The sequence below is a fragment of the Mastigoproctus giganteus genome, chromosome 13 (assembly GCF_048544385.1).
Source record: "Mastigoproctus giganteus isolate SK-2022 chromosome 13, ASM4854438v1, whole genome shotgun sequence".
Taxonomy (NCBI): Eukaryota; Metazoa; Arthropoda; class Arachnida; order Uropygi; family Thelyphonidae; genus Mastigoproctus; species Mastigoproctus giganteus.
Genome location: NC_143587.1, coordinates 150,889,545 through 150,903,544, shown reverse-complemented (window position 1 = coordinate 150,903,544; position 14,000 = coordinate 150,889,545).

Here is a 14,000-nt window from a genome sequence, read left to right as displayed (position 1 = left end):
AATACTAATTTTTCTCGAAACACCGAGTGTGGCTTGCGAAACAAATCTAATATTGAATATGTCCCCTGTACAGGAAAAGGACGCCACTGGTTTATAAAGGAAGGAGATTATGAATTGCTATCAAACCTTATTAAAATGCCTGGTTGCCAAGCTAATTTTTTAGAAATAAATACAGTATTTTAAATATTTGTATAGTGAGTAAATATTTCAGTATTTTAGTCCTGCTCTTTCGTATGCAATATTATTCCTATTGCATTATGGAACCCGAAGCAAAAGGTCTTTTCCTAAGTGACCTAAGTAAACGCAGGTAAATAATTACATAGTGATATTTATTCGACCTTGAGAATGCTGAGCACTACGAATGCACAAGTAAATAATTACATAGGTCATTTCCTGCTTAGATCTCGATCAGCGTGTATCGACAGGTGTGTATTTTACGTAGAAAAGATTTGACTTATTGCGTATACTTCTACATTTTACGTAGAAAAGTGGGCGCAGGGGTGGGCGAGCAGGGGAAAATCCCCCTAGTAGATTATTTATATTTTTCCTCTGGGAAGAAATATTATATTTTATTTTAATATTTTTCTCTCACTCATCACTTGTAATAATGCTTGGCGGCTAGGGCTGCCAAGCATTATTACAAGTGATAAGTGAGAGAAAAACCCAGCGATTCTATAGAGTGAGGAAACTTATTTTAGCTATATTTTGTTAGCGGCCATTTTTCCTTCCCTCTTACTGAGAAACTTGCTACAAGAAGTAAGCGAGCTATACAAAAGAAAATCATCTTTCCTTTTTATATACTGTTTTCTTTCTAATGGTATTGATTACGTTAATAACTAATTGGTTTGTCACTTGGAGTATGCACTTGCTGCGGTTAACCTCGGGGGAAAAGTAAATCTCCGAAGTTAACCGCTTCCACCAAATATCCTGCTACAGAAGCTGAATTACTGGCACAGTAATATGTAGAAGATACATATTACATAAACTGTACAAATTTTGCAAAAAGGCAGAAGACAGAGACCAAATCAGAACAGAAATGGACATTTCCACGGTTTCTTATGCTACCCTTAACATCTGGAGCACCGATTAGTCACCTCTTGTCATACAATGTTATTCGAAATACTGCTCATTTGCCAAAATGGTATGGTGAATACGTGGGGGAGATCTGCTTGTAGAAGCTAAGAAACAAGGGGAGAGTATCTTTATTGAAAAATATTGCAGGATATCCTTCACAGATATAAGGCCAGGGATTCACAGCTCTCCAATACTTCTGGGATTCTCAAACAATTATTTTCAAAATGAAAACAAAAAGTTAACTATACAAATGAAAGCAGATTAAAATACAGAGGAGAGAACTCCTCACAAGAGGCAGGTCTGATTGAGCTGGGTTAACATCGAGGTAAGAATACAAGCTCAATCAGACAGAACCAGATGTAAAGGTACAGATGCGTTATGGGTGATTAGCTATTGAGAATCTTTTCCCCTATATCTCTGATCAACAGCAAATTTGTTCAGGTCAGCATCAAGATTCGGCATCTGCTGATGGAGTCGTTCTAAACGCAGGTAGATGTCTACAGGGGTAGCACAGTGGTATCGTCACCGTCCTCCCCACACCGGGCGGAAAAGGTCCGGGTTCGAATCCCGTCGATGACGTGAGGAACTTTAATGGGCTTTTTTCACTCCGTGGATGAGTAAGTCGGTCTCAGGCGAAGATAGAAAGGTTTTTTCGTCCAGCAAAACAGGAAAATCGACCAGAGAACACACAATTTACAGACACAAATACGAGTTTATGTAATGAATTATGGGTAAACCTAATATAATGATTTCGTTTTTTTAAGCGCAGGTAGAGCTCGGGATGGACCCTTAGGGCAGCAAGGGGAATCCTCCAGCCACAGGTGTCCCAGAATAAAGGCGTTGCAATTATACCTGTTAAGACCTTGACCTTGCCAGGAGGTGTTAGTCATCGATTAAGGTGGGAAGCCGTGGAATTCCGAGACAGTCAGCAAGCTGCATAGTGTAAAGCAGAACTGGAAGGTTGTGCTTACTGTTGGCCGACTTTAGGAGTCAGAATTCTACTGCAAAGAGTGGTTTTTATTGGTGTGGCTGAGGCCCAAATTTCAGCAGCATAGAGTAAAGGTTGAAACTGTTCTAATGTACTTCACGGTTGTCTTTTTATCAGTAATATGTAGGAGACGTTGCTTTGCTATCTACCAGAGTCTTGAATGAAGAAAGTGTGAGGAGTCTAAGTGGACATAATTTTGGAGTCGAACACAACCCTTAAATCATGATGGCAAGACACAATTGGAATGAGGGTGCTGCCTTCAGGCAGGAGTGATGGATTTTGCTTCAGTGAATACACCACGAAGTCGGACTTAGCAAATTGATCTTGAGCCCGAACTGGCAGAGGTAAGATACACTGAGTGTGTGCAACCAGTGGGGAGATGACAGATGAAAACAGGTCTGACAGAAACCCTCCTTGTGGGACTCCTGTAGTGACAGATCTTGTAAGGGTGCGACCTCCTGTATGCAGCTTTACAATCGTCATGCAGAAAGAGAGGAGAGGAAGCATAGTATGATCCCTGTAATCTTTAAGTGGCACTCTAGGAGAGTGAGAAATTGGTTTTACTTGGACAAAAAAAAAAAAAAAATCTTTTACATTCGGTTCACCCAGTAATATTTTACATATACCAATGTGTATTACGTCTGTAAATTACGTGTGTTCTCTAGTCGATTTGCCTAATTTGCTGGACGAAATAACCTTGCTGTCGACGCCAACTAACTCAATCACGGAGTGTAAAAGCCAATTAAAGTTCCTTGCGTCATCGACGACATTCGAACCTGAGCCTTTTCCACCCGGTGTAGGGAGGATGGTGATGAAACCGCTATGCTACCCGCGCATACAGTTTACTTGGACAGCATCAAATGCCGCCTCAATGTGTAAGTAATTACGCTAGCAGACTGGTGATCGTTGATCTGTTTGGAAGCGAATAGTAAATTTGGGGACTGCTTGGCAAAAATGCTTAGTGAGGATGGGGAGTACGAACTTCTCCAGAAGATTGAGCAGGCTGGAGGTTTATAGAGGATGCACTTTTTGCTCAAAATAAAAAGGCAATGCCTTGGTTTTACCCATTGATGACTACCTTTTTTATAACGGGATAAGTTGTTTAAACTGGGGTTCGAAACAAATCCCATGTTTCTGTGGGGCCAGTGAGAACTGGAGCCATGTTCTACTTTCCTGTGCAGCGTACAAGGAGGAGAGAGATTAATTACTTAGTGTTGTTCATAACGTAGGGCTAGAAATATTCCTATCTCACATTTTTCTTTTTTAAAGAAGATAAGGATGGTCTCTCACCTCTAAAAATTTACAAACTTGAAATTTATATTAATTATATTTATATTAAATTATATTACATTGAAAGTCACAAAATGGCCAATGTAGCCCTTGTACAAAAACCCTCCAACAACAAAAATATTACAAATTAAAAGCAATAAAACACTATAGCTTTCGAAAGCGACTGACTCGTTTATCAACAGTGGAACTTTACTGTCAAGGCACATATCCTTAAATAGGATCTTGGCTTACGGCACATTTTCCTATACGAGCATGGGATCCCCTAAACATACACATCGACTGGAACTAGTTCGGGCGTGACAGGTGAAATTGCTCATCCCGTCTAAGAATTATGGTCTCAAAGGGGGAGTGAATACGGCCTCCCTATCTCTATTGATTGAATGCACTAAAGAAAAAACTGCAAGCCCTCAAGCCATTTTCGGTACCAACGAGCGATCTATGCGGATAGAATGGCCTGGAAAATGACGGTTATCTTCCCAGAAGTGCTCAACCACAGATTTCCCATAGTGTGCAGTCTCTATTGCTCTAGTATGTTCCCCCATATGATCTTTTCCCTACCTTGTCTCTTCAACATAACGTTCCCCCCAATCCAGACCTTTGATCTCCAAAAACAACATGGTAGCAGTTGCAAATGATGCAAAAAAGAAAAAAAAAAAGCTTATATAACACCAGCTAAAAAAATAAAATAAAATAAAAAATATTCGGTACCAGGTACATAATGTAACCTACTGCTAGCATTTGTATTTAACGTGTTTTACATTAGCCAGCTTTTATGCATGCGTTTTTGGGTCTCGCAACAGGCGACAGCAAAATGTCGTCTGTTCTATAAATCACCGAGAACAAATGGATCATTTTATGCTTTTGTCGTCCGTTTACGTTGCCGTTGCGCCCTACACAATGCAAGCGGCAAAAAGTCGCACGAATTTTCTAAGTACATGGTGTCTAGTTGGTCCTTTTATGCAAACACGCCACGTCTGTCGTGCGCTCTCTAGATATCAGTGCTGCCAACCGCTCTGTCGGATTTAAACTAATCTTATTTTAAAAAAATTACCTGAGAGTTATTGCCAACATTTCCTGTGGAGAAAATGACAAGCCTTGAACCAAATCTTGCATAGCTTGAATCGTTCCTTGGAATTTGACCACCAGCTCATCAAACGGATGCTACAGACATTCTAAAATAATTAAAAAAACTTGTCCCTGTCGTCTCTTAATTTTCCATAGAGGTAAAGAAATTCCCCATCAACAAACTAGCACTGTTGATGGGATGAACAGCCCATCTTCTTTGCCGTTTTTTCACTGCAATGAGCCAATGCGCAAAATAGATCACGCACGGATCCATCTTCCACTCTCCAAAAGGCCCTGGCATTTTTTTTTGACAAATGCATAAAATGAACCTAGAAAACGCACGGCAATCTGTCGTCAGCTGTTGCGCGACAAAAAACACATGCATAAAAGCGGGATTAAGCCTGCTTTTTTGCATGGGTTTTGTGTCATGCAATAGCTGAAGGCAAAATGTTGTCCGTTTGGGTATAGTTTGAACTTTGGCCTATTCCACAAAGTTCAAGGCATACCCAAAACGTGTTCATATCTTGCTGTTTTGCCAGGGAACTAAGCCTATAAATCATTGGGAACAAATGGATCATTTTATGCTCTGTCGTCCGTTTACGTTGCCGTCGCGTCTGAAAGACATATGAGCCAGCGGCAAAAAGTCGCATGGATTTTCTAAGTACATGGTGTCTAATTGGTCCGTTTATGCAAACGCGCCACTTGTCTGTCGTGCGCTGTCTAGACATCATGCTGCAACTGCTCTGTCAGATCAATCAGTCCAATTGCGTGGAGGTTTCCATCCAAGTGGAGTTATTGTGTCACTTGAAGTGATTTTTTCTTTTACTTTGGTAAAAAGAATGGAGGATTTAGATACTGAACGTTTTATAGGTGAGATTAAGAAAGCAATTTGTGATTCATCATCGGAGGAGAACAAAAACAGAAATCTAAAGAAAAGTCAATGGAAAGAAGTTTGTTTGTTTGTTATTTGGAGCATTAGCAACTAAGGCCATATTGCTGCGGGTTATGCGGTGGTCATTCCCTGACCTTTCCGCATCCTCCATATTTGGTGGTGACGGGCTCGAACCCAGGTCTGATCAAGAAGCGTAGCACACGTTTCTTGATTAGACCGGCGTTCGAGCCCGTCACCACCAAATATGGAGGATGCGGAATTGTGTACTGCATTTCACCCAGACTTCAAAGGATTGGACGCCCAGGAGAAAGTGAATATTGGTAAGTTTAGACTGTTATTATTGTTCTTTATTAATATTATTTATCATTACATAGCCTGGTTATATGAACACATGACTTTTCGATAAACTATGAGACAATTTTTCAAGTTTTAAAACATGGAACATTTGTACTCAAATCTCGACCTTTCAGGAGTTACTTTGAGTTTAAATGTAAAACGTTGGAAACCTCACATTCACTTGAAATTAAAAGGCATGTAAAAACAAATTGGCCTAATCCACAAAGGTCAAACTATACCAAAAGCGTGTTCATATCTTGCTATCTTGCCAGGGAACTAACCTTCAGGACTGCAAAAAAAAAAAAAAAAAAAATGGGAACCATACAATGAGGAAAGTTTTCTGAGGAATGTTTTCTCGAAACCTCCGGCAGTTTGATGCCAAAACTCCTCAAAAAACACTGCGGAGGACGTCATTGTATTGTGCAATCTACAAAAGATGGCAAATGTTTGGAACAATCAAGCTTGCTGTAGTTACTTCAAACTCAAACATATAATGTAAATCTGTGTAGGTACAGCCAGGTCCCAAGTAACTGAAACATAAAGAAACATCTAAATTTAGATAGATATACCGCGCAAAAAATTTGGAATTAACTTTGAAAGGTTTTACACACCTGAAATGGAGGTAACTATAATAAGAGATCAGAATTGACGAAAATTATGAAAAGAACATATTATTAATAAAAACTTACAAAATACTCAAATTTTTGCCTCTCGGATTCCTCAGGAGTGAGAAAGAGGTTGCAATAAATAGATTTACAAAGTACAGTAAGACCCCCGTATACGCAGGGGATACGTTCCAAGACCTACCGTGAATGGCTGAAACCGTGGCTATATCGTCATGTGCCGACCCCATATACGTGATTTTCTTGTACATACGTATACTAAAGTTTAATTGATAAATTAAACGTACAGTAAGACATTACCAACATTAAATATGGTAAAAAAGTACATTGTACATTATTATGCAGTACTGTACTCTTTTCTCCCCACCTCCCTCGAATCAAAGGGATTCTGACGGTTTAGCCTAATCCTCGAGAGACGATAGAGCATTGAAAAAATATGCATCAAAGGATGATGGAGCAATGAAAATTATACTTTTTATACACTTCAAAAGACGAAGCACAATAGAAAAACATACCTGTACTGTTACACATTTTACAGTGAAAAATACTCGTACAGTACTATTGTATCATGTGCTGTACCTGTATGGATCATGTAATGAAAAGTTGTTAGAAAATATCATAGCCTATTGTGGGTACTCATCAGCTTCTCCGTTTTTGCTGAAATAATCCTGATGACGATGATACTGTACAGTGCCTATGATGATGAGATGAAGTGGGGTGATGGTGTAGGCATTGTGACGTTCTTCTACGCTATTGACCTTCCAACAAGACGTCAGAAGGTACATCTCCCGAAGCTGAAGATGACGGTCATTGGATGACACCAGGAGTAGACGATTTTGATGGCTGTGGATCGTCGATAGTGGACACTTTTTTTTTCTACCTTTTTGAAGAACATCGTGATATGGAATTCTTTCGTTTTTTTAATTCATCAAACATATATAAGCTGGAGAGGTTTCATTGCTTCCGTTATCAAATGAAGCAATGGAACTTTAATACTGCATTCCATCATAAGATCGTAATCCATTATCTTCTTAAGTTTTGTACCATCCGAAACATTGTCAAATTTTTCAAGTGTCCACTTTGCTGGTTCAGCTTGTTTCTTCATCTGTAGACAACCTAACAAAGTGTTCCAACTCCTCATTCGTCAAAACCTCACAATGTTCTTCAATACGGTCTACCATTTTTTCAGATGTCATATCAACCAATCCATTGCCATCAACTTCTCTTGCTGTTCGGATCATCTTGTTTACTTCTCCGTCGATTCCTAGGAAGCCTTTGAAATCATGGTCGACTTCACTCCACAAATTCTTTCAGCATGCATTCACCGTTTCTGGTTTTAATTCATCCATTGCGCCCTTGATGAATGTTATTGCATCAGCAATGGTTTCCAGCAGTCCATGATTTCAATGTCAGGTTTGGCATCAATCGCTGCTCGAATCATCTCTAACACTTGCCAGGTGTATGCGGCCTTGACACACCTAATGATACCCTGGTCGAGTGGCTGAAACAGTGGGGTCTTGTTAGGGAAAAAAAATACAACCTGCACATTAGGATCTTCGATGGTGATTGCCTGATGCATTGTCTATTAATAAAATCTTGAAAGGCAACCCCTTCCTTCTCCAAATATTTCCTCACTTTGGGGATGCAGCATTCGTGGAACCATTCAGTGAATAACACTGCTGTGACCCATGCCTTGAGGTTGTGTTGCCAGAAGACGGGCAAATAATTTTTGCTTGTGTTTGAGAACAAGAGGATTCTTCGCTCGATAAACAATGCCAAGCTTTATCATATGCCTGGTCACATTGCCACATATTACCGTCAATTGGTCCTTCCATGCTTTAAAGCCTGGTGCCTGTTTTGCGGATATAGGTTCTGTCGGGCATCTTTTTCCAAAACAGTTCTGTTTCATCGCAATTAAAAACTTGCTTAGGATGGTAGCCTCCCTCCTCTATAATTTTCTTTAATTTCAGCGAGGATAACCAGATTGTGGGTTTCGCCCCAGCTACTGAGATTGCAGGCACCTGCAATTTCAAATACTAACTCTGCCATAAATGTGGCAGCAGCTTCTCCAGTATTTTTATATTTTTCAGATTAAATCTATTTCTGAATCTATGCAACCATCCCCTGCTTGCTGTAAATGGCTTGGTTTCCTCTTCTGCCTCGTCTTTTTTCCAAGTCCTTTTTCCATAACACATTGCCATCAATGGACATCCCTCTTCTGTTCATATCTTCCACCAAAACATTTAATGCTCTTTCCACCTCACTAACACCTTATCACAGTGTAGCAGTTTTAGGTGCAACAGAAAAACTAGAACGAATTTTGTCTTTATACTTTACTTTACGAATCGAAGATTCGTTTTTACCATACAACCTGGGTTTTGGCATATGATTTTCTTTCTTTCAATCATATCGACAATTTTTACTTTTTAACTAATGGGAAAGCACTTCACAGCTTCTCTTAGGCTTAGAAGCACTACTCTTGCACTTTGGGGGCATTATTACAGTAAACAACGGTTAGGTTATGTTAGAACGAATGCCATCAGCGAGAACACTAGAGGCAGATTGGAGAAAAGTTTCACATTGGAGCATGGGTATGGGGACGAAGGGAGATGAGCCATGTACTGGGCTGTGGACTTCATGTTACAGCCCATAGTCCTCATATAACACGTGTTTATACTACACGAATTCGATCATCTGATTTATAAATAGGCGAACAATATCATATATAACAAACACGAACTGAATTCGCTTATGAACAATTTGCCTGTTTACAAGAAATGCCTATCGAACGAGGAATCATCCCAACTAAACGCAACATGATAGGAATGAAGAGATTCTGAAAATGTATTTTTTTTTTTTATATCAGTGAAGGGGAAATACAATCCACCATAATAACGTAAACACCCACACAATTCCGTCAAGTTTACTGCCAGAAACGCAACTGGAAATTGTTTCGTTTTATGGCAGTGACCTCCAGAAATGTGCTTTAGTAAAATGTGAGCTAGTGAGGTGTTAATAGTGTGCCTGACTTTAAGGTGTTTATTCAGTTGCTACACGTGCACAGCTTTGTTTGTGTCAAGCATGCCTCATTTTGTAATTGTGCTTTATTCCCTAAAAATGAGTAAAATACTTAAAAGGTATGAAAAGCGTCCTGGTGAACACACTACAGATTCAGAGAGAAAATGAAAAGCAATATCGATAGACAGAGACGGACTGGGTCAAAAATTCTTACTCAGGAAAATTTGTAGCAGTCTCCGCTGGCCTCCAGTCCACCGGTAAGGTCCGACAGGCCAGTCCGCCTGTCGATAGAGAAAAAAATATGAAATTGTGAAATGCTTTGAGCAAAATGAAAGAACATGCAATATTGCACGCGCTACAAGCTTAAATGATACAACGCCGAGAATTAGAAAGAATGCAGAGAAAATAAAAAACAACTTTCATAGCAGGAGCAACTCAAAGTGTAACAAAATCCATTAGATCAAGACACAAAGAATTGGAAGAGATGGAATGGCTGTCATCTGTTTGGATAGATCAAAGAACAAGTTGCTTACGATAGAAGCAAAAAGCACAATATTTTTTTATGTAATAGTCATGTTTTGGTTACAAATGTATGTTCAATGGTGGGTGATTGGCACCTAACCCTATGGGCCTGCTACTTATATTGCATGAGGGTTTCTAAGAACACAACTATTGTGCTATACAAGGACTGGCTTGGCGGGCGATTTGAAACTTATGAACCGTTTTTTTATTTTCTGGAATTTTCCAGATTTTTTCATTTTTTTTTCATGGTTAACCGAATCAGCGGATATGGGGGCACAACTGTAGCATATTGAAAAATTATATTTGGGTATTTTGTGCTTTGATAATTAATCTCTTCAGGTATTTCATATTTTTTAAACCTTTTGTATATTTATTCATTTTTTTTTTTTTTCAGGCAAGGAGCTACAGGAAAAATGGAGACATATTTGAGATTCCTAAGTTCGTTACCTCCGAAACAAGAAAACCAGGACCGGGCAAGGTCGAAAAGCTGTGAAAATGTACATTTATGCACATCTTGAAGGCAATAACGCCTGATAACCAGACAACCTTCTTTTCAACCAGAAGTGGCTGAGAACAACAACGGAGATTGGGAAGATGATGGTGGCGTTTCATCTGTCGGAAACAGATGACGAATGGACTGGAGTAGTAGTAGTAGTAGTAGTGGCACATGATGCAAGAAAGCAAGTGTAGGAGCTTATGCAGCATCAGCCAAAAAAAAAAAAAAAAAAATCACACCATTCCCTCCAAATGCCTGTCCAGTTCCTCCTTAAATTTATTTAACCTATCAACTTCTACAACGACAGATGGAAGTTTGTTCCAGCAATTAACCACCCGCTGGCTAAAGGCAAATTTCCGCACATCTATTCTACATCTGTCCTTTCTTAATTTGAACTTATGTCCCCGTAGGTTGGTAATCTGAACAAGTGGAAGGATCCCATCAGAATTCAGCGTGCTCAACCCATTCAAGGCCTTATAGACCTCAATCAGATCACCGCGCAGGTGCCTAGTCTCCAGCCACTGCAATTTGCAGAACTTAAGCCTCTCTTGGTAAGAGAATCCCTTCATTCCCCTCACCAATCGTGTTGCTCTTCTCTGTACACGCTCAAGCAAATCTACATCCTTCCTAAAATGAGGCCTCCAGACCTGTACGCAATACTCAAGGCGTGGCCTGACCATTGCCTTATACAGAGGGACAATCACCTCCTTTTCCCTGCTAGCAAAATTCCTATATATCATTGACAAAACCCCATGACCCGCCCTAGCAGCCTGTCTGCACTGCTCAGAAAACTTCATATCTGACTGCACAATTACTCCCAGGTCTTTTTCATTTTCTACCACCTTAAGTGTAGTACCACACAGTTGGTACGTTTCTCTGGGGTACTTCTACCCATATGCAGTACTTTGCATTTGTCAAGGTTGAACTTCAGTTGCCACTTCTTAGCCCATCTGCCCAAATTATCTAGATCCTGTTGCAGTAGCACACTGCCATTACTGTCATTAACAACCCTGCCAACCTTTGTGTCATCTGCAAACTTCGACATTAAGCCTGATATACCTTCATCAATGTCAAGTGGACCAATCATATTAATCCCCTTCCTTTTAGAGTTTATATAAGTAAAGAAATCCTTGCTGTTTTTCTTAGCATCTTTTGCCAAAGATTTCTCGTAATCCGCCTTCGCCTGCCGAACCTCCTTTGTGACCTGATTACAGACTAGCTTATATCTGCCACAGGCTTCTGCGTCACCTGATAATTTATATGCATCCCATGCATTTTTCTTCTCTGTCACAAGTCTCATTAGTTCATTTGATAACCATTTAGGCCTAAACCTTGAACGATATTTCTTAATCGGTATATAAAGTCTAGTAGCTTCCACGATTAATTCCTTGAATGCTTCCCACTTAGAATTTACTGTTTGTAACATCGTCAGTTGATCCCACTGTACAGAATTTAAAAACTGTCTGAGACCACTGTACTCCCCTTTACGGAAGCAAAAACCCTTTCCTTTACCCCTGACGGTAGTTACCTCTTTGAGTAAATCCCACTTCAGCACACTGTGATCACTGCCACCTAGTGGTTCCTTTATCTGCAAATTCTTAATACACGAATGATCACTGCTGATAACCAGATCAAGAGTGTTACTTTCTCTGGTTGCCTCTCGAACATGCTGCTGCAGAAAACAATCATCCAATAACTCCACAAAAGTCTGACTAGTAGAGCAGAATCAAAAGTATTCTGCTAGTATGTTGCACAGGAGGATAAAACTAGAACAGAAAATTGAGAACTACATTAACAGTTACCAGGAGCCCAGCTGCGATGACATGTATTTTTTTTGTTCCTTACTTCCCCCTATAAAACCTCTTCCATTGTACCAGAGGATGAAGTTCAGAATGGATGTCATGAAAATGGCTCTGGATTACTCTGAAAAATACCGTGCACCAATGATGGTACCCCCAGCTTACTCCTTCCAACCTCTACCTCTGCAACCCTCACCACAATTTTACAACCCGGATCCACCTTTTCAGCATTTTCCAGTCTTTAAACTCCTAGCAACCTTTTCTTGGAACTCAACCCAACACTCTGCCCATTCAATCACCAACAAATCATCATCATAATAATAATCGTCAAAGTTCTGGAGAGCATGGAGATGGTCAAGATCAACCAAAACACAGAAGTCCACATGGGAGGTTTCTTCAGTTTCTCAAGTTCCAGCAACCAGAAGAGGGAGGGCATAGCCAACTCATGAGTCCTGATGGATATCCTCAGTCTTCTACTCAGACTTTGTCTGATAATTCTGAACTAATTTTTTATATGCAAGATTTTGTGCAATCATAGTGACTTTTGTTACTTTGCAAGATATTGATTAGTAATGACTCAACTTGAAAAACATTTTTTTTGGTCAAACATAAGACGACATAAATTTCAGAATGATAACTTTTTTGAACATTTTCACTCAATTTTTTGTTTATTTTTCATTTTACAGCAAATTGCTTGAAGAACAAAAATAATTGTAAAAAATACTTAACTAAATAAATATTCATAAATCTTAGTGATTTTTTTCCCTCTGCCCGTACTTATTAATCTTATTTTTATACTTACCTGAGTTATTACCATTTCCTGTGGAGAAAATGACAAGCCTTGCACCAAATCTTGCTCTGCTTGAATCATTCCTTGGAATTTGGCCACTAGCTCATCAAATGATGAGCTGGTGGCCAAACACTTCTAGACATTCTAAAATAATTAAAAAACTTGTCCCAGTCGTCACTTAATTTTCTGTAGAGGTTACGAAATTCTCATCTACAAATCTAGCAGTTGATGGGATGAACAGCCCACCTTTTCCGTCTTTTCACTGCATTGAGCCTATATGCAAAATAGATCACGCACGGATCCATCTTCTACTCTCCAATGCAAAAAGGCCCTGCCAGCACTGATACGATTTGCCCACCCTCACGTTTTTTTTGATGGATGAGAAATGTTACGTGCATAAAATAAAACTAGAAAATGTGTAGCAATCTGCCATTGCACAACACAAAACACATGCATAAAAGCAGGCTTTTATGCCCACCAAAGCTCGTTTTGACATTTCCAGTTATCTGCTTTAATCTCATGTCCATTTGTGATAACAGCTCGGCACCTATCATGACTTTATTATTAGCACTGACATACTTAAACAGCGAGCTGTATTGTTGTGACTTCCATCGACACATTTCTTGAAATGGAATCTTGAGGGCAGTGTGCGTAGTAGTTCCGTCTATCGCAACAGCAGCCTTGCCATTTGAAGCACATGTAACGTAGGCATTACAGTACCTGTCTGTATTGCTGAAGTGGTTGTATATTTTTACCAATAGGCAAATTATATAAACGTTTTGCCACAACCAGCTGGGCCGATTAAGAATAATTGAATTGGTTTGATTGTGAAATAACACACTCCAAATTACGTGCATGAATAGAACCTTTTGCTTGTCATTGGCCATTCTCACTAAGTTGCAGAAACCTCTTCCAAATGTTGATTCGGTAGAGTAAGCAGCGTGTGTATCCTATTTATCACTAACATTGATTCGATAGAGTAAGTAGCGGGCGTGAGCATAAATTACATTGTTCATTATGTTGGTTCTAGCTGTACGAAATTTAGTAGGTGTTGTCAAAGATGTTTAAACATAAAACCTCTTTCGTGCGTACGGGGTATATATGCGA